Source organism: Zophobas morio, unplaced genomic scaffold, assembly GCF_036711695.1.
Source record: "Zophobas morio isolate AGI-343-1 ecotype UQ-CSIRO unplaced genomic scaffold, CSIRO_AGI_Zmor_V1 ptg000653l, whole genome shotgun sequence".
In the NCBI taxonomy this organism is placed as follows: Eukaryota; Metazoa; Arthropoda; class Insecta; order Coleoptera; family Tenebrionidae; genus Zophobas; species Zophobas morio.
In genome coordinates, this window is record NW_026972756.1 from 74,458 (window position 1) to 102,325 (window position 27,868).

Here is a 27,868-nt window from a genome sequence, read left to right on the forward strand (position 1 = left end):
AGAATGCATAAAATTGACCTAAACGTCTCCTTTTCCTATTCTGAGTCGATTCTGCATGCTTTAAGTGTGTTTGGTGGCTCAGAACCATCAAAAAACGTTGAAATATAGTTAAAATTCAATAAAAATCGACAAAAATACAGTTTCTAGCTAAAATTTGATGGTTTCGTTGCACTTTCCGAGCCCGTAGGGTATCTGATTGGCTTAAAAGTACAAGAAAACACTTCAAAAGTGACGTTTCTGAAGAATTTTAACAGTTTTCTTGTATCTACGAACGCCAGAATGCATAAAATTGACCTAAACGTCTCCTTTTCCTATTCTGAGTCGATTCTGCATGCTTTAAGTGTGTTTGGTGGCTCAGAACCATCAAAAAACTTTGAAATATAGTTCAAATTCAATAAAAATCGACAAAAATACAGTTTCTAGCTAAAATTTGATGGTTTCGTTGCACTTTCCGAGCTCGTAGGGGTATCTGATTGGCTTAAAAGTACAAGAAAACACTTCAAAAGTGACGTTTCTGAAGAATTTTAACAGTTTTCTTGTATCTACGAACGCCAGAATGCATAAAATTGACCTAAACGTCTCCTTTTCCTATTCAGAGTCGATTCTGCATGCTTTAAGTGTGTTTGGTGGCTCAGAACCATCAAAAAACGTTGAAATATAGTTCAAATTCAATAAAAATCGACAAAAATACAGTTTCTAGCTAAAATTTGATGGTTTCGTTGCACTTTCCGAGCCCGTAGGATATCTGATTGGCTTAAAAGTACAAGAAAACACTTCAAAAGTGACGTTTCTGAAGAATTTTAACAGTTTTCTTGTATCTACGAAAGCCAGAATGCATAAAATTGACCTAAACGTCTCCTTTTCCTATTCTGAGTCGATTCTGCATGCTTTAAGTGTGTTTGGTGGCTCAGAACCATCAAAAAACGTTGAAATATAGTTCAAATTCAATAAAAATCGACAAAAATACAGTTTCTAGCTAAAATTTGATGGTTTCGTTGCACTTTCCGAGCCCGTAGGGTATCTGATTGGCTTAAAAGTACAAGAAAACACTTCAAAAGTGACGTTTCTGAAGAATTTTAACAGTTTTCTTGTATCTACGAACGCCAGAATGCATAAAATTGACCTAAACGTCTCCTTTCCCTATTCTGAGTCGATTCTGCATGCTTTAAGTGTGTTTGGTGGCTCAGAACCATCAAAAAACGTTGAAATATAGTTCAAATTCAAAAAAAATCGACAAAAATACAGTTTCTAGCTAAAATTTGATGGTTTCATTGCACTTTCCGAGCCCGTAGGGTATCTGATTGGCTTAAAAGTACAAGAAAACACTTCAAAAGTGACGTTTCTGAAGAATTTTAACAGTTTTCTTGTATCTACGAACGCCAGAATGCATAAAATTGACCTAAACGTCTCCTTTTCCTATTCTGAGTCGATTCTGCATGCTTTAAGTGTGTTTGGTGGCTCAGAACCATCAAAAAACGTTGAAATATAGTTCAAATTCAATAAAAATCGACAAAAATACAGTTTCTAGCTAAAATTTGATGGTTTCGTTGCACTTTCCGAGCCCGTAGGGTATCTGATTGGCTTAAAAGTACAAGAAAACACTTCAAAAGTGACGTTTCTGAAGAATTTTAACAGTTTTCTTGTATCTACGAACGCCAGAATGCATAAAATTGACCTAAACGTCTCCTTTTCCTATTCTGAGTCGATTCTGCATGCTTTAAGTGTGTTTGGTGGCTCAGAACCATCAAAAAACGTTGAAATATAGTTCAAATTCAATAAAAATCGACAAAAATACAGTTTCTAGCTAAAATTTGATGGTTTCGTTGCACTTTCCGAGCCCGTAGGGTATCTGATTGGCTTAAAAGTACAAGAAAACACTTCAAAAGTGACGTTTCTGAAGAATTTTAACAGTTTTCTTGTATCTACGAACGCCAGAATGCATAAAATTGACCTAAACGTCTCCTTTTCCTATTCTGAGTCGATTCTGCATGCTTTAAGTGTGTTTGGTGGCTCAGAACCATCAAAAAACGTTGAAATATAGTTAAAATTCAATAAAAATCGACAAAAATACAGTTTCTAGCTAAAATTTGATGGTTTCGTTGCACTTTCCGAGCCCGTAGGGTATCTGATTATCTTAAAAGTACAAGAAAACACTTCAAAAGTGACGTTTCTGAAGAATTTTAACAGTTTTCTTGTATCTACGAACGCCAGAATGCATAAAATTGACCTAAACGTCTCCTTTTCCTATTCTGAGTCGATTCTGCATGCTTTAAGTGTGTTTGGTGGCTCAGAACCATCAAAAAACCTTGAAATATAGTTCAAATTCAATAAAAATCGACAAAAATACAGTTTCTAGCTAAAATTTGATGGTTTCGTTGCACTTTCCGAGCCCGTAGGGTATCTGATTGGCTTAAAAGTACAAGAAAACACTTCAAAAGTGACGTTTCTGAAGAATTTTAACAGTTTTCTTGTATCTACGAACGCCAGAATGCATAAAATTGACCTAAACGTCTCCTTTTCCTATTCTGAGTCGATTCTGCATGCTTTAAGTGTGTTTGGTGGCTCAGAACCATCAAAAAACGTTGAAATATAGTTCAAATTCAATAAAAATCGACAAAAATACAGTTTCTAGCTAAAATTTGATGGTTTCGTTGCACTTTCCGAGCCCGTAGGGTATCTGATTGGCTTAAAAGTACAAGAAAACACTTCAAAAGTGACGTTTCTGAAGAATTTTAACAGTTTTCTTGTATCTACGAACGCCAGAATGCATAAAATTGACCTAAACGTCTCCTTTTCCTATTCTGAGTCGATTCTGCATGCTTTAAGTGTGTTTGGTGGCTCAGAACCATCAAAAAACGTTGAAATATGGTTCAAATTCAATAAAAATCGACAAAAATACAGTTTCTAGCTAAAATTTGATGGTTTCGTTGCACTTTCCGAGCCCGTAGGGTATCTGATTGGCTTAAAAGTACAAGAAAACACTTCAAAAGTGACGTTTCTGAAGAATTTTAACAGTTTTCTTGTATCTACGAACGCCAGAATGCATAAAATTGACCTAAACGTCTCCTTTTCCTATTCTGAGTCGATTCTGCATGCTTTAAGTGTGTTTGGTGGCTCAGAACCATCAAAAAACGTTGAAATATAGTTCAAATTCAATAAAAATCGACAAAAATACAGTTTCTAGCTAAAATTTGATGGTTTCGTTGCACTTTCCGAGCCCGTAGGGTATCTGATTGGCTTAAAAGTACAAGAAAACACTTCAAAAGTGACGTTTCTGAAGAATTTTAACAGTTTTCTTGTATCTACGAACGCCAGAATGCATAAAATTGACCTTAACGTCTCCTTTTCCTATTCTGAGTCGATTCTGCATGCTTTAAGTGTGTTTGGTGGCTCAGAACCATCAAAAAACGTTGAAATATAGTTCAAATTCAATAAAAATCGACAAATATACAGTTTCTAGCTAAAATTTGATGGTTTCGTTGCACTTTCCGAGCCCGTTGGGTATCTGATTGGCTTAAAAGTACAAGAAAACACTTCAAAAGTGACGTTTCTGAAGAATTTTAACTGTTTTCTTGTATCTACGAACGCCAGAATGCATAAAATTGACCTAAACGTCTCCTTTTCCTATTCTGAGTCGATTCTGCATGCTTTAAGTGTGTTTGGTGGCAGTAGTTATATAGTGGGGGTTCTAGACCAGGTCAAATGAGGTCAAACTGGTCCAGCTCCCCCATTACTTTTCATCGAGCGGTCATTGACCTTTCATTTGTTGTCGACCTTGTCGGTGCACGTGGCTGACCTTGCCAGCTGGTCCAGCTCCCCCATTACTTTTCATCGGGCGATCATTGACCTAGTCGTTGCTCGACCTTGGTCGTTTATTGCCCTCGTTCATCTCGAGATCTATCCCCTCTTTTCGTTTAGGTCGGGGAGGGATCTCGGACGCAATCTCGCATCCCCACTTCCGTTTTATACTTGTATAAAAGTCGATGGATTCGTCTGTAGGAATTAATTAGTTTTTTGAATTCAATTATTTAACACTTAGAAATGTCATCTTTCATTTCAACCTTGAATAAAGAGTCTCACTTGCAAGCTTTTGTGAGTGCGAAAACTTTAGAACAAAATAAAAAATTCTTAACAAAAAATTTTAGTAAACTCTCTACAAAGTACGGTGACAAGATATTTGTGGAACTTGAAGAGTCTAGAACGATACTTCCACAGAGATTTACCGAAAAATTCACCGACTCAGTGATCAGCGATCTGAACCAGAAGATCGTGAACGGCTTGAAATTGTACTTGGTAAATAGAGGTCCGATCGGTCGAACCATCAATATCGAATTTATCGAAGAATGAAGAAGGCATTGGTTCATGTGGAAAACAAATCAAGTGCAGTTAGACTGCTTCGTCGTAGATTAGAATTACATTTAAAACGAATTAGTTATTTAAAAGAAGCAATTAAAATGTATGAAATAAGAACTAAATTGAATAATCTTAAGCTGTAATAGAAATTATAATAAATATTATTTAATTCGTTGGATGTATTATTTTCCCCAGTCTCATTTAAAAAATATTTGATTGCAAACTGTCATGAATAACAGACGTGTTTGTTTCGACAAAGTTCCGGTTATTTTCTTAATAAATGATAAAGAATTAATACTTGGTTATACGATGTTAAAAGATTTCAAATGAATGTGGAACGTTTCGAATTGCAAATAAAGCCCTTAATCGAAAAAATGATGGAGAAGAAGGGAAAATTTAGAGAAACAATCGAAAAATTGGATTCAGAATTGATAATTATTCAGCAAAGAAAATCAGTTAAATAACTGTGCACATTGCGGTTAAACCACTGCGTCGTAAATTAGATTTAAATTTAAAATTTATTAGTTTCTTAAAATGTATAAAATACGAACTAGTTTGTATAGTCTTAAGCTGTAATTGAAATTATAATAAATATTGTTTATTTCGTTTGGTGTATTATTTTCCCCAGTCTCATATAAAATTATTTAATTGCGAATAACAGCAACGAATAAAAGCCGTGTTTGCTCCGACAAAACTCCTGTTATTTTCTTAATAAATAAATGTTCATCAGCAACTTTCTGCCGATTTAAGCTTATTTGTCCGTAATTATTAGAATAAAATCTCAAATGTCAGAAGGCGAGTGTGTTGTTAAAAATTAAAAAAATTGTTACTTACGACATTGAAAACAGGCAATAAAATTATCCGTTCTCCCTCGAAAACATTCATATACACACACGCACACTTCACAGAAGCCACAATTTAGTTCAACAAAACCACCTTTTTCCCAAATCTTTTCACAGTAAAATTCATAAACCGTAACATGCCGCCCGTCATTATTACAACAAAGAATTAAATAACGCGATGCTGTTTCAGCAAATTCTTACGGAACTGGACGCTTTTATCTAAATAGACAGGGACGTATTCGGAAATATTACAAAAAAAAGAATAATCGCTTGAGGAATAAAAATTGTTTATTTCGTTTGGTGTATTATTTTACGGTTAGTTTTTGATGGTTTTTTGGTGCCTTTTGATATTTTTTTTTGGTGTCTTTTGATGTTTTTTTTTTTGTTGGTTTTTTATGGCTTTTTGGTGTATTTTGATGGTTTTTGTTGGTTTTCGATGGTTTTTTGGTGTCTTTTGATGGTTTTTTGTTGGTTTTTGATGGTTTTTTGGTGTCTTTTGATGTTTTTTTGTTGGTGTTTTATGGCTTTTTTGTTCAGCATCGCGAGACGTGTTTGTTTCGGTTATTTTGTTAATAAATGATAAAAAAAGCCGAAATCATACTTGGTTATACGATGTTAAGAGATTTCAAATGAACGTTTCGAAATACAAATAAAGCCCTTAATCGAAAAAATGATGGAGAAGATGCGAAAAGTTTGAGAAGCAATCGAGAAATTAGATTCAGAGAAAATCAACTGTTTCGAAATATGCATAGGGATATTGCGGTTAAACTACTGCGTAGTAAAAAAATATGTGTGTAGTCAACTTTTTTTTTTACTTGATTCTATTTCATTTTATTTTTTTACTTGATTCTATTTCATCATTTCCGTTCTCAAGAATTGATGACTTGTAAGGATAAGTTTGCTTAGATTAAAAATTTTGCTGCGTAGACGGGTACAACATTTCATCATTTCCGTTTAATTTTGTTTAGGTCAACAATTTTCCGCCATATTTAATTGAAATCCAGTTCTTTTTATAAACAATATAAAAATATGTGTGTAATCAAATATTTTTTTTATTTAATTTTATTTCTTGCAAATCATCATTTCCGTTCTAAGGAAATGATGACTTGCAAGAATAATTTTGCTTAGATTAGCAATTTCATACATTAGGAGATAGGCCCAATTCTGAATCAAACCCGTTAAAATTTAAAGGTTGAAAAAAAAATAAACAGGCAATCAGATTTACGGATTTAACTCGTTACTATGGAAATTTGCAATTTAACACCCTTTAAATTTAACAACTATGATTCAGAATTGCCCCTTATTCCGATTTATATTTAAAAACGACAAAAAGACATCAAAACTCATCAAAAAACCATTAAAAACCTTTATTATGCTTTTTGATGGCTTTTGATGTTTTTTTGATGCTTTTTGAAGTTTTTTTGTTTTGGTCAAAAAACCATCAAAAAAACGTTTTTTGTGTGTTTTCACATAAAATTCAACATATTCCTAAATACGCCTCTGGCTAGCGTTGATCAGCTAAAAACACGTACCAACAAGAAGTGTTTGTCAAGAAAGCATGAATAATTTCATGTTAAGCAGAGCCGTGTATTTTAGGTGAATAAAATAGATCGATTTTAATGAAACACACGTCGAAATGATGTGTGTTTCTGGATGCATCTAATTATTTACGTTTCTTTCTTTTGTGTGTTTTCACATAAAATTCAACATATTCCTAAATACGCCGTTTACAATTTTTACTGCGTAGGCAAGTACGGATTCACTGAAACATGATTTTTTAATAATAAAATTGTTTCATAGATAGGGGTGGGATAACTGCAACACGTTTCATAATTTCCCTTTAATTTTGTTTAGATCAACAATTTTTCGCCATATTTAATTGAAATTATAAGGAAATGATGACTTGTAAGGATAATTTTGCTTAAATTAACAATTTTTGCTGCGTAGACAGGTACAACGTTTCATCATTTCCGTTTAATTTTGTGAAGGTCAACAATTTTCCGCCATATTTAATTGAAATCAAATTCTTTTTATAAACAATATAAAAATATGTGTGTGATCAACTATTTTTTTATTTGATTCTATTTCTTGCAAGTCAATATTTCCGTTCTAAGGAAATGATGACTTGCAAGGATAATTTTGCTTAGATCAGCAATTTCATACCTTAGGAGAATATTCCGATTTATATTTAAAAACGGAAAAAACACATCAAAACTCATCAAGAAAACCATTAAAAACCTTTTTTTATGCTTTTTGATGGCTTTTGGTGTTTTTTTTTTATGCTTTGTGATGGTTTTTTGTTTTAATCAAAAAACCCGAAAAAAAAAAATTTTTTTTGTGTTTTCACATAAAATTCAACATATTCCTAAATACGCCTCTGGCTAGCGTTGATCAGCTAAAACACGTACCAACAAGTGTTCGTCAAGAAAGTATGAATAATTTCATGTTAACCAGAGCCGTGCATTTTAGGTGAATAAAATTAAATTTCTCGAATAACAAACGGTCGATTTTAATGAAACATACGTCGAAATGATCTGTATCTCTGGATGCATCTAATTATTTACGTTTCTTTTTTTGTGTGTTTTCACATAAAATTCAACATATACCTAAATACGCCTCTGGCTAGCGAACGCGATGCTGTTTCAGCAAATTCTTACGGAATTGGACGCTTTTATCTCATTAGTCAGGGACGTATTTGGAAAAAGAAGAATTATCGCTTGAGGGTGTCAAAGGGCAGGAAGTTTACAATTTTTGCTACGTAGACAAGTACGGGTTCACTGAAACATGATTTCTTAAGAATAAAATTACTTCATAGATAACTGAAACACGTTTCATCATTTCCGTTTAGTTTTGTTTAAGTCAACAATTTTCCGCCATATTTAATTGAAATCCAATTCCTTTTATAAACAATATAAAAATATGTGTGTAATCAACTATTTAAATAAATTCAAGTCAGCGAAGAATGAAACATGAGGAAAGCAACTGAATCATCAACTTTAGAGTTCTCAAGAAAACCTACACTATAATAAAAATGGGGGGAAAAAGTAGGGGTGGGGATTAATATAGTGTATAAATTAAAGATCACACACAAGAACAGATTAATAAGTATCCTGCAAGTATATAACATAATAATTAATTAACGACAGAAATGTGTAAGCTTATATATACTTTTTGTAGTATTTAAAGTTCTAAAAAATTTTGTTTCAGTAGAAAAATTTGTTATCTGCCCCTATGTTGCCAGCCACAGACTTTTATAGAATAGGCTGAGAAAGCATATTTTCAAATGTCACCGGGATACCTGGGAAAGGGAGCGGAAACTCTTGGAGACTGCACTTCCCAAACCATCTACACCACACCCACCACCATCAAAGTGGTTCAGCAAACCAACGCCAACACCACCGCAAGTGGAAAACTGGGACAACGAGACCTATGTCCCAAAGTTAGATAGGTCCCTGTTTTTTTAGACGGAACAGCCTTAAACGCCTACCATGCGACATTTAACAAATATATAAGTAAACAATAATTTCAGCGATCTGCACCAGAAAATCGTGAACGGTTTGAAGTTGTACTTGGTAAATAGAGGTCCGATCGGTCAAACCATCAATATCGAATGTATCGAAGAATGAAGAAGGCATTGGTTCATGTGGAAAACAAATCAAGTGCAGTTAGACTGCTTCGTCGTAGATTAGAATTACATTTAAAACGAATTAGTTCTTTAAAAGAAGCAACTGAAATGTATGAAATAAGGACTAAATTGAATAATCTAAAGCTGTAACAGAAATTGTAATAAATATAATTTAATTCGTTCGGTGTATTATTTTCCCCAGTCTGATGTAAAAAATATTTGATTGCAAACCGTCATGAATAAAAGACGTGTTTGTTTCGACAAAGTTCAGGTTATTTTCTTAATAAATGATAAAGAAAGCCGAATTAATACTTGGTTATACGATGTTAAAAGATTTCAAATGAATGTGGAACGTTTCGAATTGCAAATAAAGCCCTTAATCGAAAAAATGATGGAGAAGAAGGGAAAATTTAGAAAAATAATCGACAAATTGGATTCAGAATTAAAAATTATTCAGCAAAGAAAATCAGTTAAATAACTGTGCATATTGCGGTTAAACCAGATTTAAATTTAAAACTTATTAGTTTCTTAAAAGGTATAAAGTACGAACTTGTTTGTATAACCTTAAGCTGTAATTGAAATTATGATAAATATTATTTATTTCGTTTGGTGTATTATTTTCCCCAGTCTCATATAAAATTATTTAATTGCGAATAACCGCAACGAATAAAAGCCGTGTTTGTTCCGACAAAATTCCAGATATTGTCTTCATAAATAAATGTTCATCAGCAACTTTCTGCCGATTTAAGCTTCTTTGCACTCGAAATCTCGTACGTTACAATCAATTCAACGTAAAAATAATTATGCAAAACACGTCCGTGATTATTAGAATAAAAGATCAAATGTCGGAAGGCGAGTATGTTGTTTGAAATTAAAAAAAAATTACTTACGGCATTGACAACAGGCAATAAAATTATCCGTTCTCCCTCGAAAACATGCATATACACGCACACACATCACAGAAGCCACCATTTAGTGCAACAAAACCACCTTTTTTTCTCAAATAATTACGAATCTTTCCACGGTAAAATTCCGAAACACGCCGCCCGTCATTGTTACAACAAAGAAATAAATAACGCGATGCCGTTTCAGCAAATTCTTACGAAAATGGACGCTGTTATCTCATTGACAGGGACGTATTCGGAAATATTACAAAAAAAAGAATAATCGCTTGAGGAATAAAAATCGTTTATTTTGTTTAGTGTATTATTTTACGGTTGGTTTTTGATGGTTTTTGTTGGTTTTTGATGGTTTTTTGGTGTCTTTTGATGGTTTTTTCTGTTGGTTTTTTATGACTTTTTGATGTCTTTTGATGGTTTTTTATTGGTGTTTGATAGTTTTTTGGTGTCTTTTGATAGTTTTTTTGTTGGTTTTTGATGGTTTTTTGGTGTCTGTTGATGTTTTTTTTGTTGGTTTTTTATGGCTTTTTGCTGTCTTTTGATGATTTTTTTGTTGGTTTTTGTTGGTTTTTTCGTGTCTTTTGATGGTTTATTGTTGGTTTTTGATGGTTTTTTCGTGCCTTTTGATGGTTTTTTGTTGGTTTTTGAAGTTTTTTTGATGTTTATTATTTTGTGTGTTTTCATATAAAATTCAACAAAAAGCTGTTCTCGTTCAGCATCACGAGACGTGTTTGTTTGGGTACAAGTCATCATTTCCTTAGAACGGAAATTATGAGTTGCAAGAAACAGAATCAGATAGAAATAATAGTTGATTACACACATATTTTTATATTGTTTATAAAAAGAATTGGATTTCAATTCAATATGGCGGAAAATTGTTGACCTAATCAAAATTAAACGGAAATGATGAAAAGTGAAACTACAGTCAATATATTCATTGTAATCTGAGAGATGTAAAATTGTACCTTAATGATACCGTATCCCTACGACAACATGAATATTGAATTCACAAATAATTGGTATGCAATTCTCAATGATATGTTTAAATACGCCTCTGGCTAGCGTTGATCAGCGAAAAACACGTACCAACAAGAAGTGTTTGTCAAGAAAGCATGAATAATTTCATGTTAAGCAGAGCCCTGCATTTTAAGTGAATAAAATTAAATATCTCGATTAACAATAGATCGATTTTAATGAAAGATACTTCGAAATGATCTGTGTCTCTGGATGCATCTAATTATTTCCGTTTCTTGATTTCTTAAGGATAAAATTGTTTTGTAGATGGAGGCGGGATAACTGAAACACGTTTCATGATTTCCGTTTAATTTTGTTTAGGTCAACAATTTTCCGCCATATTTAATTGAAATCCAATTCTTTTTATAAACAATATTAAAATATGTGTAATCAACTATTTTTTTTATTTGATTCTATTTCTTGCAAGTCATCAATTCCGTTATAAGGAAATGATGACTTGTAAGGATAATTTTGCTTGGATTAACAGTTTTTGCTGCGTAGACAGGTATACAAATTTCATTCAAGAAATACCCACATAAAACTTTACGACAGATAATGAGTGAAACCCCTGCAAAATGGCAACAGTAATTTATTGCTTTTAACACCCTATGCAACCAGATATCGGCACGTTCCGACAGAATTTTTCAGGGCCGTAATCTGTTAAAAAAATAAGGTGAAATAAAAGACAAATTGTATTAGTTAAATAATATTTATAAGATTATTATAAGTCACTTTCAGACTCAGATGAGCCGCTACTTATTGAAATTATAATTTCGTTAGGCCGTGTATTTACAAATGTTGATTCAAGTTTTATAACATGCCGAACACAATTCTGCCATTTTTCAGAAGATAAGAGTTCTGATTGTTGTCTAATGAGATTTTCTACAGCGGGAGAACTTTCTGGACGATTATTATATTTTCTGATATTATACCTATAACATTACCGAAATCAGGTAAAACTTTCAACTCAACCCGAATACAGCTCTATAAAAAACCATTAAAAAAATAATCGCTTGAGGAATAAAAATTGTTTACTTCGTGTAGTGTATTATTTTACGGTTGGTTTTTGATGGTTTTTTGGTGTCCTTTGATGGTTTTTTGTTGGTTTTTTGGTGTCTTTTGATGGTTTTTTCTGTTGATTTTTTATGACTTTTTGGTGCCTTTTGATTGTTTTTTGTTGGTGTTTGATAGTTTTTTGGTGTTTTTTGATGGTTTTTTGTTGGTTTTTGAAGTTTTTTTTTTGATGTTTCTTATTTTGTGTGTTTTCATATAAAATTCAACAAAAAGCTGTTCTCGTTCAACATCGCGAGACGTGTTTGGGTACAAATCATCATTTCCTTAGAACGGAAATTATGACTTGCAAGAAACAGAATCAGATAAAAAATAGTTGATTACACATATATTTTTATATTGTTTATAAAAAGAATTGGATTTCAATTAAATATGGCGGAAAATTGTTGACCTAAACAAAATTAAACGGAAATGATGAAACGTGTTTCAGGTATCCCGCCCCTGTATACGAAACAATTTTCTTCTTAGGAAATCATATTTCAGTGAATCCGTACTTGTCGACGCAGCAAAAATTGTAAACGGCGTATTTAGGAATATGTTGAATTTTATGTGAAAACACACAAAAAAAAAAGAAACGTAATTAATTAGATGCGTCCAGAGATACAGATTATTTCCAAGTATGTTTCATTAAAATTGATCTATTGTTATTCGGGATTTTTAATTTCATTCACCTAAAATGCACGGCCCTGATTAACATGAAATTACTCATGCTTTTTTAGGCGAACACTTGTTGGTACGTTTTTTTACCTGATCAATGATAGCCAGAGGCGTATTTAAGAATATGTTCAATTTTATGTGAAAACACACAAAAAAAAATGTTTGATGGTTTATTGACCAAAACAAAAAACCATCAAAAAGCATCCAAAAAACATGGAAAGCCATCAAAAAGCATAATAAAACTTTCTAATGGTTTTTTTGGTGAGTTGTGATGTCCATTTGCAGCTTTTAAATATAAATCGGAATTTTCTCCAAATGTACCAAATTGCTAATCTAAGCAAAATTATTCTTGCAAGTCATCATTTCCTTAGAACGGAAATGTTTGTTGGTTTTTGATGGCTTTTTTTGGTGTCTTTTGATGGTTTTTTCTGTTGGTTTTTTATGAGTTTTTGGTGTCTTTTGATGGTTTTTTGTTGGTTTTTAAAGATTTTTGATGTTTCTTATTTTGTGTGTTTTCATACAAAATTCAACAAAAAGCTGTTCTCGTTCAGCATGGCGAGACGTGTTTGGGTACAAGTCATCATTTCCTTAGAACGGAAATTATGACTTGCAAGAAACAGAATCAGATAAAAAATAGTTGATTACACATATATTTTTATATTGTTTATAAAAAGAATTGGATTTCAATTAAATATGGAGGAAAATTGTTGACCTAAACAAAATTAAACGGAAATGATGAAACGTGTTTCAGTTATCCCGCCCCTGTATACGAAACAATTTTATTCTTAGGAAATCATATTTCAGTGAATCCGTACTTGTCGACGCAGCAAAAATTGTAAACGGCGTATTTAGGAATATGTTGAATTTTATGTGAAAACACACAAAAAAAAAAAGAAACGTAATTAATTAGATGCGTCCAGAGGTACAGATTATTTCCAAGTATGTTTCATTAAAATTGATCTATTGTTATTCGGGATATTTAATTTCATTCAACTAAAATGCACGGCCCTGATTAACATGAAATTACTCATGCTTTTTTTTTTTTTTTTGGCGAACACTTGTTGGTATGTTTTTTTACCTGATCAATGCTAGCCAGAGGCGTATTTAAGAATATGTTCAATTTTATGTGAAAACACACAAAAAAAAAAATGTTTGATGGTTTATTGACCAAAACAAAAAACCATCAAAAAGCATCCAAAAAACATGAAAAGCCATCAAAAAGCATAATAAAACTTTCTAATGGTTTTTTGGAGAATTGTGATGTCCATTTGCAGCTTTTAAATATAAATCGGAATTTCCTCCAAATGTTTCAAATTGCTAATCTAAGCAAAATTATTCTTGCAAGTCATCATTTCCGTTCTACACAATTAAATATGGAGGAAAATTGTTGACCTAAACAAAATTAAAAGGAAATGATGAAACGTGTTTCAGTTATCCCACCCCTGTCTACGAAACTATTTTATTCTTAAGAAATCATGTTTCAGTGAACCCGTACTTGTCTACGCAGCAAAAATTGTAAACTTCCTGCCCTTTGACACCCTCAAGCGATAATTCTTCTTTTTTCAAATACGTCCCTGACTAATGAGATAAAAGCGTCCAATTCCCTAAGAATTTGCTGAAACAGCATCGCGTTCGCTAGTCAGAGGCGTATTTAGGTATATGTTGAATTTTATGTGAAAACACAAAAAACGTTTTTTGATGGTTTTTTGATCAAAACAAAAAACCATCAAAAAGCATAAAAAAAACATCAAAAGCCATCAAAAAGCATAAAAAAAGTTTTTAATGGTTTTTTAATGAGTTTTGATGTCTTTGCAGATTTTAAATATAAATCGCAATATTCTTCATAAAGTTTTATGTGGGTATATCTCGAATGAATTTGGTATACCTGTCTACGCAGCAAAAATTGTTAATCTAAACAAAATTTATCCTTACAAGTCATCATTTCCTTATAACGGAAATGATGACTTGCAAGAAATAGAATCAAATAAAAAAAAAATAATTGATTACACACATATTTTAATATATATATTAAATATATATTATTATATAAAAAAAACATCAACAGACACCAAAAAACCATCAAAAACCAACAAAAAAACTATCAAAAGACACCAAAAAACTATCAAACACCAATAAAAAACCATCAAAAGACATCAAAAAGTCATAAAAAACCAACAGAAAAAACCATCAAAAGACACCAAAAAACCATCAAAAACCAACAAAAACCATCAAAAACCAACCGTAAAATAATACACTAAACAAAATAAACGATTTTTATTCCTCAAGCGATTATTCTTTTTTTTGTAATATTTCCGAATACGTCCCTGTCAATGAGATAACAGCGTCCATTTTCGTAAGAATTTGCTGAAACGGCATCGCGTTATTTATTTCTTTGTTGTAACAATGACGGGCGGCGTGTTTCGGAATTTTACCGTGGAAAGATTCGTAATTATTTGAGAAAAAAAGGTGGTTTTGTTGCACTAAATGGTGGCTTCTGTGATGTGTGTGCGTGTATATGCATGTTTTCGAGGGAGAACGGATAATTTTATTGCCTGTTGTCAATGCCGTAAGTAATTTTTTTTTAATTTCAAACAACATACTCGCCTTCCGACATTTGATCTTTTATTCTAATAATCACGGACGTGTTTTGCATAATTATTTTTACGTTGAATTGATTGTAACGTACGAGATTTCGAGTGCAAAGAAGCTTAAATCGGCAGAAAGTTGCTGATGAACATTTATTTATGAAGACAATATCTGGAATTTTGTCGGAACAAACACGGCTTTCATTCGTTGCGGTTATTCGCAATTAAATAATTTTATATGAGACTGGGGAAAATAATACACCAAACGAAATAAATAATATTTATCATAATTTCAATTACAGCTTAAGGTTATACAAACAAGTTCGTACTTTATACCTTTTAAGAAACTAATAAGTTTTAAATTTAAATCTGGTTTAACCGCAATATGCACAGTTATTTAACTGATTTTCTTTGCTGAATAATTTTTAATTCTGAATCCAATTTGTCGATTATTTTTCTAAATTTTCCCTTCTTCTCCATCATTTTTTCGATTAAGGGCTTTATTTGCAATTCGAAACGTTCCACATTCATTTGAAATCTTTTAACATCGTATAACCAAGTATTAATTCGGCTTTCTTTATCATTTATTAAGAAAATAACCTGAACTTTGTCGAAACAAACACGTCTTTTATTCATGACGGTTTGCAATCAAATATTTTTTACATCAGACTGGGGAAAATAATACACCGAACGAATTAAATTATATTTATTACAATTTCTGTTACAGCTTTAGATTATTCAATTTAGTCCTTATTTCATACATTTCAGTTGCTTCTTTTAAAGAACTAATTCGTTTTAAATGTAATTCTAATCTACGACGAAGCAGTCTAACTGCACTTGATTTGTTTTCCACATGAACCAATGCCTTCTTCATTCTTCGATACATTCGATATTGATGGTTTGACCGATCGGACCTCTATTTACCAAGTACAACTTCAAACCGTTCACGATTTTCTGGTGCAGATCGCTGAAATTATTGTTTACTTATATATTTGTTAAATGTCGCATGGTAGGCGTTTAAGGCTGTTCCGTCTAAAAAAACAGGGACCTATCTAACTTTGGGACATAGGTCTCGTTGTCCCAGTTTTCCACTTGCGGTGGTGTTGGCGTTGGTTTGCTGAACCACTTTGATGGTGGTGGGTGTGGTGTAGATGGTTTGGGAAGTGCAGTCTCCAAGAGTTTCCGCTCCCTTTCCCAGGTATCCCGGTGACATTTGAAAATATGCTTTCTCAGCCTATTCTATAAAAGTCTGTGGCTGGCAACATAGGGGCAGATAACAAATTTTTCTACTGAAACAAAATTTTTTAGAACTTTAAATACTACAAAAAGTATATATAAGCTTACACATTTCTGTCGTTAATTAATTATTATGTTATATACTTGCAGGATACTTATTAATCTGTTCTTGTGTGTGATCTTTAATTTATACACTATATTAATCCCCACCCCTACTTTTTCCCCCCATTTTTATTATAGTGTAGGTTTTCTTGAGAACTCTAAAGTTGATGATTCAGTTGCTTTCCTCATGTTTCATTCTTCGCTGACTTGAATTTATTTAAATAGTTGATTACACACATATTTTTATATTGTTTATAAAAGGAATTGGATTTCAATTAAATATGGCGGAAAATTGTTGACTTAAACAAAACTAAACGGAAATGATGAAACGTGTTTCAGTTATCTATGAAGTAATTTTATTCTTAAGAAATCATGTTTCAGTGAACCCGTACTTGTCTACGTAGCAAAAATTGTAAACTTCCTGCCCTTTGACACCCTCAAGCGATAATTCTTCTTTTTCCAAATACGTCCCTGACTAATGAGATAAAAGCGTCCAATTCCGTAAGAATTTGCTGAAACAGCATCGCGTTCGCTAGCCAGAGGCGTATTTAGGTATATGTTGAATTTTATGTGAAAACACACAAAAAAAGAAACGTAAATAATTAGATGCATCCAGAGATACAGATCATTTCGACGTATGTTTCATTAAAATCGACCGTTTGTTATTCGAGAAATTTAATTTTATTCACCTAAAATGCACGGCTCTGGTTAACATGAAATTATTCATACTTTCTTGACGAACACTTGTTGGTACGTGTTTTAGCTGATCAACGCTAGCCAGAGGCGTATTTAGGAATATGTTGAATTTTATGTGAAAACACAAAAAAAATTTTTTTTTTTTCGGGTTTTTTGATTAAAACAAAAAACCATCACAAAGCATAAAAAAAAACACCAAAAGCCATCAAAAAGCATAAAAAAAGGTTTTTAATGGTTTTCTTGATGAGTTTTGATGTGTTTTTTCCGTTTTTAAATATAAATCGGAATATTCTCCTAAGGTATGAAATTGCTGATCTAAGCAAAATTATCCTTGCAAGTCATCATTTCCTTAGAACGGAAATATTGACTTGCAAGAAATAGAATCAAATAAAAAAATAGTTGATCACACACATATTTTTATATTGTTTATAAAAAGAATTTGATTTCAATTAAATATGGCGGAAAATTGTTGACCTTCACAAAATTAAACGGAAATGATGAAACGTTGTACCTGTCTACGCAGCAAAAATTGTTAATTTAAGCAAAATTATCCTTACAAGTCATCATTTCCTTATAATTTCAATTAAATATGGCGAAAAATTGTTGATCTAAACAAAATTAAAGGGAAATTATGAAACGTGTTGCAGTTATCCCACCCCTATCTACGAAACAATTTTATTATTAAAAAATCATGTTTCAGTGAATCCGTACTTGCCTACGCAGTAAAAATTGTAAACGGCGTATTTAGGAATATGTTGAATTTTATGTGAAAACACACAAAAGAAAGAAACGTAAATAATTAGATGCATCCAGAAACACACATCATTTCGACGTGTGTTTCATTAAAATCGATCTATTTTATTCACCTAAAATACACGGCTCTGCTTAACATGAAATTATTCATGCTTTCTTGACAAACACTTCTTGTTGGTACGTGTTTTTAGCTGATCAACGCTAGCCAGAGGCGTATTTAGGAATATGTTGAATTTTATGTGAAAACACACAAAAAACGTTTTTTTGATGGTTTTTTGACCAAAACAAAAAAACTTCAAAAAGCATCAAAAAAACATCAAAAGCCATCAAAAAGCATAATAAAGGTTTTTAATGGTTTTTTGATGAGTTTTGATGTCTTTTTGTCGTTTTTAAATATAAATCGGAATAAGGGGCAATTCTGAATCATAGTTGTTAAATTTAAAGGGTGTTAAATTGCAAATTTCCATAGTAACGAGTTAAATCCGTAAATCTGATTGCCTGTTTATTTTTTTTTTTCAACCTTTAAATTTTAACGGGTTTGATTCAGAATTGGGCCTATCTCCTAATGTATGAAATTGCTAATCTAAGCAAAATTATTCTCGCAAGTCATCATTTCCTTAGAACGGAAATGATGATTTGCAAGAAATAAAATTAAATAAAAAAAATATTTGATTACACACATATTTTTATATTGTTTATAAAAAGAACTGGATTTCAATTAAATATGGCGGAAAATTGTTGACCTAAACAAAATTAAACGGAAATGATGAAATGTTGTACCCGTCTACGCAGCAAAATTTTTAATCTAAGCAAACTTATCCTTACAAGTCATCAATTCTTGAGAACGGAAATGATGAAATAGAATCAAGTAAAAAAATAAAATGAAATAGAATCAAGTAAAAAAAAAAAGTTGACTACACACATATTTTTTTACTACGCAGTAGTTTAACCGCAATATCCCTATGCATATTTCGAAACAGTTGATTTTCTCTGAATCTAATTTCTCGATTGCTTCTCAAACTTTTCGCATCTTCTCCATCATTTTTTCGATTAAGGGCTTTATTTGTATTTCGAAACGTTCATTTGAAATCTCTTAACATCGTATAACCAAGTATGATTTCGGCTTTTTTTATCATTTATTAACAAAATAACCGAAACAAACACGTCTCGCGATGCTGAACAAAAAAGCCATAAAACACCAACAAAAAAACATCAAAAGACACCAAAAAACCATCAAAAACCAACAAAAAACCATCAAAAGACACCAAAAAACCATCGAAAACCAACAAAAACCATCAAAATACACCAAAAAGCCATAAAAAACCAACAAAAAAAAAAACATCAAAAGACACCAAAAAAAAAATATCAAAAGGCACCAAAAAACCATCAAAAACTAACCGTAAAATAATACACCAAACGAAATAAACAATTTTTATTCCTCAAGCGATTATTCTTTTTTTTGTAATATTTCCGAATACGTCCCTGTCTATTTAGATAAAAGCGTCCAGTTCCGTAAGAATTTGCTGAAACAGCATCGCGTTATTTAATTCTTTGTTGTAATAATGACGGGCGGCATGTTACGGTTTATGAATTTTACTGTGAAAAGATTTGGGAAAAAGGTGGTTTTGTTGAACTAAATTGTGGCTTCTGTGAAGTGTGCGTGTGTGTATATGAATGTTTTCGAGGGAGAACGGATAATTTTATTGCCTGTTTTCAATGTCGTAAGTAACAATTTTTTTAATTTTTAACAACACACTCGCCTTCTGACATTTGAGATTTTATTCTAATAATTACGGACAAATAAGCTTAAATCGGCAGAAAGTTGCTGATGAACATTTATTTATTAAGAAAATAACAGGAGTTTTGTCGGAGCAAACACGGCTTTTATTCGTTGCTGTTATTCGCAATTAAATAATTTTATATGAGACTGGGGAAAATAATACACCAAACGAAATAAACAATATTTATTATAATTTCAATTACAGCTTAAGACTATACAAACTAGTTCGTATTTTATACATTTTAAGAAACTAATAAATTTTAAATTTAAATCTAATTTACGACGCAGTGGTTTAACCGCAATGTGCACAGTTATTTAACTGATTTTCTTTGCTGAATAATTATCAATTCTGAATCCAATTTTTCGATTGTTTCTCTAAATTTTCCCTTCTTCTCCATCATTTTTTCGATTAAGGGCTTTATTTGCAATTCGAAACGTTCCACATTCATTTGAAATCTTTTAACATCGTATAACCAAGTATTAATTCTTTATCATTTATTAAGAAAATAACCGGAACTTTGTCGAAACAAACACGTCTGTTATTCATGACAGTTTGCAATCAAATATTTTTTAAATGAGACTGGGGAAAATAATACATCCAACGAATTAAATAATATTTATTATAATTTCTATTACAGCTTAAGATTATTCAATTTAGTTCTTATTTCATACATTTTAATTGCTTCTTTTAAATAACTAATTCGTTTTAAATGTAATTCTAATCTACGACGAAGCAGTCTAACTGCACTTGATTTGTTTTCCACATGAACCAATGCCTTCTTCATTCTTCGATAAATTCGATATTGATGGTTCGACCGATCGGACCTCTATTTACCAAGTACAATTTCAAGCCGTTCACGATCTTCTGGTTCAGATCGCTGATCACTGAGTCGGTGAATTTTTCGGTAAATCTCTGTGGAAGTATCGTTCTAGACTCTTCAAGTTCCACAAATATCTTGTCACCGTACTTTGTAGAGAGTTTACTAAAATTTTTTGTTAAGAATTTTTTATTTTGTTCTAAAGTTTTCGCACTCACAAAAGCTTGCAAGTGAGACTCTTTATTCAAGGTTGAAATGAAAGATGACATTTCTAAGTGTTAAATAATTGAATTCAAAAAACTAATTAATTCCTACAGACGAATCCATCGACTTTTATACAAGTATAAAACGGAAGTGGGGATGCGAGATTGCGTCCGAGATCCCTCCCCGACCTAAACGAAAAGAGGGGATAGATCTCGAGATGAACGAGGGCAATAAACGACCAAGGTCGAGCAACGACTAGGCCAATGATCGCCCGATGAAAAGTAATGGGGGAGCTGGACCAGCTGGCAAGGTCAGCCACGTGCACCGACAAGCTCGACAACAAATGAAAGGTCAATGACCGCTCGATGAAAAGTAATGGGGGAGCTGGACCAGTTTGACCTCATTTGACCTGGTCTAGAACCCCCACTATATAACTACTGGTGGCTCAGAACCATCAAAAAACGTTGAAATATAGTTCAAATTCAATAAAAATCGACAACAATACAGTTTCTAGCTAAAATTTGATGGTTTCGTTGCACTTTCCGAGCCCGTCGGGTATCTGATTGGCTTAAAAGTACAAGAAAACACTTCAAAAGTGACGTTTCTGAAGAATTTTAACAGTTTTCTTGTATCTACGAACGTCAGAATGCATAAAATTGACCTAAACGTCTCCTTTTCCTATTCTGAGTCGATTCTGCATGCTTTAAGTGTGTTTGGTGGCTCAGAACCATCAAAAAACGTTGAAATATAGTTCAAATTCAATAAAAATCGACAAAAATACAGTTTCTAGCTAAAATTTGATGGTTTCGTTGCACTTTCCGAGCCCGTAGGGTATCTGATTGGCTTAAAAGTACAAGAAAACACTTCAAAAGTGACGTTTCTGAAGAATTTTAACAGTTTTCTTGTATCTACGAACGCCAGAATGCATAAAATTGACCTAAACGTCTCCTTTTCCTATTCTGAGTCGATTCTGCATGCTTTAAGTGTGTTTGGTGGCTCAGAACCATCAAAAAACGTTGAAATATAGTTCAAATTCAATAAAAATCGACAAAAATACAGTTTCTAGCTAAAATTTGATGGTTTCGTTGCACTTTCCGAGCCCGTAGGGTATCTGATTGGCTTAAAAGTACAAGAAAACACTTCAAAAGTGACGTTTCTGAAGAATTTTAACAGTTTTCTTGTATCTACGAACGCCAGAATGCATAAAATTGACCTAAACGTCTCCTTTTCCTATTCTGAGTCGATTCAGCATGCTTTAAGTGTGTTTGGTGGCTCAGAACCATCAAAAAACGTTGAAATGTAGTTCAAATTCAATAAAAATCGACAAAAATACAGTTGAACTATATTTCAACGTTTTTTGATGGTTCTGCGCCACCAAACACACTTAAAGCATGCAGAATCGATTCAGAATAGGAAAAGGAGACGTTTAGGTCAATTTTATGCATTCTGGCGTTCGTAGATACAGGAAAACTGTTAAAATTCTTCAGAAACGTCACTTTTGAAGTGTTTTCTTGTACTTTTAAGCCAATCAGATATCCTACGGGCTCGGAAAGTGCAACGAAACCATCAAATTTTAGCTAGAAACTGTATTTTTGTCGATTTTTATTGAATTTGAACTATATTTCAACGTTTTTTGATGGTTCTGAGCCACCAAACACACTTAAAGCATGCAGAATCGACTCAGAATAGGAAAAGGAGACGTTTAGGTCAATTTTATGCATTCTGGCGTTCGTAGATACAAGAAAACTGTTAAAATTCTTCAGAAACGTCACTTTTGAAGTGTTTTCTTGTACTTTTAAGCCAATCAGATACCCTACGGGCTCGGAATGTGCAACGAAACCATCAAATTTTAGCTAGAAACTGTATTTTTGTCGATTTTTATTGAATTTGAACTATATTTCAACGTTTTTTGATGGTTCTGAGCCACCAAACACACTTAAAGCATGCAGAATCGACTCAGAATAGGAAAAGGAGACGTTTAGGTCAATTTTATGCATTCTGGCATTCGTAGATACAAGAAAACTGTTAAAATTCTTCAGAAACGTCACTTTTGAAGTGTGTTCTTGTACTTTTAAGCCAATCAGATACCCTACGGGCTCGGAAAGTGCAACGAAACCATCAAATTTTGGCTAGAAACTGTATTTTTGTCGATTTTTATTGAATTTGAACTATATTTCAACGTTTTTTGATGGTTCTGAGCCACCAAACACACTTAAAGCATGCAGAATCGACTCAGAATAGGAAAAGGAGACGTTTAGGTCAATTTTATGCATTCTGGCGTTCGTAGATACAAGAAAACTGTTAAAATTCTTCAGAAACGTCACTTTTGAAGTGTTTTCTTGTACTTTTAAGCCAATCAGATACCCTACGGGCTCGGAAAGTGCAACGAAACCATCAAATTTTAGCTAGAAACTGTATTTTTGTCGATTTTTATTGAATTTGAACTATATTTCAACGTTTTTTGATGGTTCTGAGCCACCAAACACACTTAAAGCATGCAGAATCGACTCAGAATAGGAAAAGGAGACGTTTAGGTCAATTTTATGCATTCTGGCGTTCGTAGATACAAGAAAACTGTTAAAATTCTTCAGAAACGTCACTTTTGAAGTGTTTTCTTGTACTTTTAAGCCAATCAGATACCCTACGGGCTCGGAAAGTGCAACGAAACCATCAAATTTTAGCTAGAAACTGTATTTTTGTCGATTTTTATTGAATTTGAACTATATTTCAACGTTTTTTGATGGTTCTGAGCCACCAAACACACTTAAAGCATGCAGAATCGACTCAGAATAGGAAAAGGAGACGTTTAGGTCAATTTTAGCATTCTGGCGTTCGTAGATACAAGAAAACTGTTAAAATTCTTCAGAAACGTCACTTTTGAAGTGTTTTCTTGTACTTTTAAGCCAATCAGATACCCTACGGGCTCGGAAAGTGCAACGAAACCATCAAATTTTAGCTAGAAACTGTATTTTTGTCGATTTTTATTGAATTTGAACTATATTTCAACGTTTTTTGATGGTTCTGAGCCACCAGACACACTTAAAGCATGCAGAATCGACTCAGAATAGGAAAAGGAGACGTTTAGGTCAATTTTATGCATTCTGGCGTTCGTAGATACAAGAAAACTGTTAAAATTCTTCAGAAACGTCACTTTTGAAGTGTTTTCTTGTACTTTTAAGCCAATCAGATACCCTACGGGCTCGGAAAGTGCAACGAAACCATCAAATTTTAGCTAGAAACTGTATTTTTGTCGATTTTTATTGAATTTGAACTATATTTCAACGTTTTTTGATGGTTCTGAGCCACCAAACACACTTAAAGCATGCAGAATCGACTCAGTATAGGAAAGGGAGACGTTTAGGTCAATTTTATGCATTCTGGCGTTCGTAGATACAAGAAAACTGTTAAAATTCTTCAGAAACGTCACTTTTGAAGTGTTTTCTTGTACTTTTAAGCCAATCAGATACCCTACGGGCCCGGAAAGTGCAACGAAACCATCAAATTTTAGCTAGAAACTGTATTTTTGTCGATTTTTATTGAATTTGAACTATATTTCAACGTTTTTTGATGGTTCTGAGCCACCAAACACACTTAAAGCATGCAGAATCGACTCAGAATAGGAAAATGAGACGTTTAGGTCAATTTTAGCATTCTGGCGTTCGTAGATACAAGAAAACTGTTAAAATTCTTCAGAAACGTCACTTTTGAAGTGTTTTCTTGTACTTTTAAGCCAATCAGATACCCTACGGGCTCGGAAAGTGCAACGAAACCATCAAATTTTAGCTAGAAACTGTATTTTTGTCGATTTTTATTGAATTTGAACTATTTTTCAACGTTTTTTGATGGTTCTGAGCCACCAGACACACTTAAAGCATGCAGAATCGACTCAGAATAGGAAAAGGAGACGTTTAGGTCAATTTTATGCATTCTGGCGTTCGTAGATACAAGAAAACTGTTAAAATTCTTCAGAAACGTCACTTTTGAAGTGTTTTCTTGTACTTTTAAGCCAATCAGATACCCTACGGGCTCGGAAAGTGCAACGAAACCATCAAATTTTAGCTAGAAACTGTATTTTTGTCGATTTTTATTGAATTTGAACTATATTTCAACGTTTTTTGATGGTTCTGAGCCACCAAACACACTTAAAGCATGCAGAATCGACTCAGTATAGGAAAAGGAGACGTTTAGGTCAATTTTATGCATTCTGGCGTTCGTAGATACAAGAAAACTGTTAAAATTCTTCAGAAACGTCACTTTTGAAGTGTTTTCTTGTACTTTTAAGCCAATCAGATACCCAACGGGCTCGGAAAGTGCAACGAAACCATCAAATTTTAGCTAGAAACTGTATTTTTGTCGATTTTTATTGAATTTGAACTATATTTCAACGTTTTTTGATGGTTCTGAGCCACCAAACACACTTAAAGCATGCAGAATCGACTCAGAATAGGAAAAGGAGACGTTTAGGTCAATTTTATGCATTCTGGCGTTCGTAGATACAAGAAAACTGTTAAAATTCTTCAGAAACGTCACTTTTGAAGTGTTTTCTTGTACTTTTAAGCCAATCAGATACCCTACGGGCTCGGAAAGTGCAACGAAACCATCAAATTTTAGCTAGAAACTGTTTTTTGTCGATTTTTATTGAATTTGAACTATATTTCAACGTTTTTTGATGGTTCTGAGCCACCAAACACACTTAAAGCATGCAGAATCGTCTCAGAATAGGAAAAGGAGACGTTTAGGTCAATTTTATGCATTCTGGCGTTCGTAGATACAAGAAAACTTTTAAAATTCTTCAGAAACGTCACTTTTGAAGTGTTTTCTTGTACTTTTAAGCCAATCAGATACCCTACGGGCTCGGAAAGTGCAACGAAACCATCAAATTTTAGCTAGAAACTGTATTTTTGTCGATTTTTATTGAATTTGAACTATATTTCAACGTTTTTTGATGGTTCTGAGCCACCAAACACACTTAAAGCATGCAGAATCGACTCAGAATAGGAAAAGGAGACGTTTAGGTCAATATTATGCATTCTGGCGTTCGTAGATACAAGAAAACTGTTAAAATTCTTCAGAAACGTCACTTTTGAAGTGTTTTCTTGTACTTTTAAGCCAATCAGATACCCTACGGGCTCGGAAAGTGCAACGAAACCATCAAATTTTAGCTAGAAACTGTATTTTTGTCGATTTTTATTGAATTTGAACTATATTTCAACGTTTTTTGATGGTTCTGAGCCACCAAACACACTTAAAGCATGCAGAATCGACTCAGAATAGGAAAAGGAGACGTTTAGGTCAATTTTATGCATTCTGGCGTTCGTAGATACAAGAAAACTGTTAAAATTCTTCAGAAACGTCACTTTTGAAGTGTTTTCTTGTACTTTTAAGCCAATCAGATACCCTACGGGCTCGGAAAGTGCAACGAAACCATCAAATTTTAGCTAGAAACTGTATTTTTGTCGATTTTTATTGAATTTGAACTATATTTCAACGTTTTTTGATGGTTCTGAGCCACCAAACACACTTAAAGCATGCAGAATCGACTCAGAATAGGAAAAGGAGACGTTTAGGTCAATTTTATGCATTCTGGCGTTCGTAGATACAAGAAAACTGTTAAAATTCTTCAGAAACGTCACTTTTGAAGTGTTTTCTTGTACTTTTAAGCCAATCAGATACCCTACGGGCTCGGAAAGTGCAACGAAACCATCAAATTTTAGCTAGAAACTGTATTTTTGTCGATTTTTATTGAATTTGAACTAGATTTCAACGTTTTTTGATGGTTCTGAGCCACCAAACACACTTAAAGCATGCAGAATCGACTCAGAATAGGAAAAGGAGACGTTTAGGTCAATTTTATGCATTCTGGCGTTCGTAGATACAAGAAAACTGTTAAAATTCTTCAGAAACGTCACTTTTGAAGTGTTTTCTTGTACTTTTAAGCCAATCAGATACCCAACGGGCTCGGAAAGTGCAACGAAACCATAAAATTTTAGCTAGAAACTGTATTTTTGTCGATTTTTATTGAATTTGAACTATATTTCAACGTTTTTTGATGGTTCTGAGCCACCAAACACACTTAAAGCATGCAGAATCCACTCAGAATAGGAAAAGGAGACGTTTAGGTCAATTTTATGCATTCTGGCGTTCGTAGATACAAGAAAACTGTTAAAACTCTTCAGAAACGTCACTTTTGAAGTGTTTTCTTGTACTTTTAAGCCAATCAGATACCCTACGGGCTCGGAAAGTGCAACGAAACCATCAAATTTTAGATAGAAACTGTATTTTTGTCGATTTTTATTGAATTTGAACTATATTTCAACGTTTTTTGATGGTTCTGAGCCACCAAACACACTTAAAGCATGCAGAATCGACTCAGAATAGGAAAAGGAGACGTTTAGGTCAATTTTATGCATTCTGGCGTTCGTAGATACAAGAAAACTGTTAAAATTCTTCAGAAACGTCACTTTTGAAGTGTTTTCTTGTACTTTTAAGCCAATCAGATACCCTACGGGCTCGGAAAGTGCAACGAAACCATCAAATTTTAGCTAGAAACTGTATTTTTGTCGATTTTTATTGAATTTGAACTATATTTCAACGTTTTTTGATGGTTCTGAGCCACCAAACACACTTAAAGCATGCAGAATCGACTCAGAATAGGAAAAGGAGACGTTTAGGTCAATTTTATGCATTCTGGCGTTCGTAAATACAAGAAAACTGTTAAAATTCTTCAGAAACGTCACTTTTGAAGTGTTTTCTTGTACTTTTAAGCCAATCAGATACCCTACGGGCTCGGAAAGTGCAACGAAACCATCAAATTTTAGCTAGAAACTGTATTTTTGTCGATTTTTATTGAATTTGAACTATATTTCAACGTTTTTTGATGGTTCTGAGCCACCAAACACACTTAAAGCATGCAGAATCGACTCAGAATAGGAAAAGGAGACGTTTAGGTCAATTTTATGCATTCTGGCGTTCGTAGATACAAGAAAACTGTTAAAATTCTTCAGAAACGTCACTTTTGAAGTGTTTTCTTGTACTTTTAAGCCAATCAGATACCCCACGGGCTCGGAAAGTGCAACGAAACCATCAAATTTTAGCTAGAAACTGTATTTTTGTCGATTTTTATTGAATTTGAACTATATTTCAACGTTTTTTGATGGTTCTGAGCCACCAAACACACTTAAAGCATGCAGAATCGACTCAGAATAGGAAAAGGAGACGTTTAGGTCAATTTTA

General features: G+C 33.0%; 2 long non-coding RNA genes across 2 annotated transcripts; one reads left to right on the forward strand and one right to left on the reverse strand.

Annotated features, from left to right (window-relative positions):
* Positions 1–8,306: 8,306 nt before the first annotated feature.
* LOC135121633 (uncharacterized) lies at positions 8,307–9,000 on the forward strand. Its single transcript, XR_010279064.1, has 2 exons — positions 8,307–8,347; positions 8,403–9,000. It is a non-coding gene; the product is annotated as an uncharacterized LOC135121633 (long non-coding RNA).
* A 6,737-nt stretch (positions 9,001–15,737) lies between these two features.
* Positions 15,738–16,431, reverse strand: LOC135121634 (uncharacterized). The gene is made up of 2 exons (XR_010279065.1): positions 16,391–16,431; positions 15,738–16,335 (listed from the first exon to the last, which is right to left on the reverse strand). It is a non-coding gene; the product is annotated as an uncharacterized LOC135121634 (long non-coding RNA).
* Between the last annotated feature and the right edge of the window lie 11,437 nt (positions 16,432–27,868).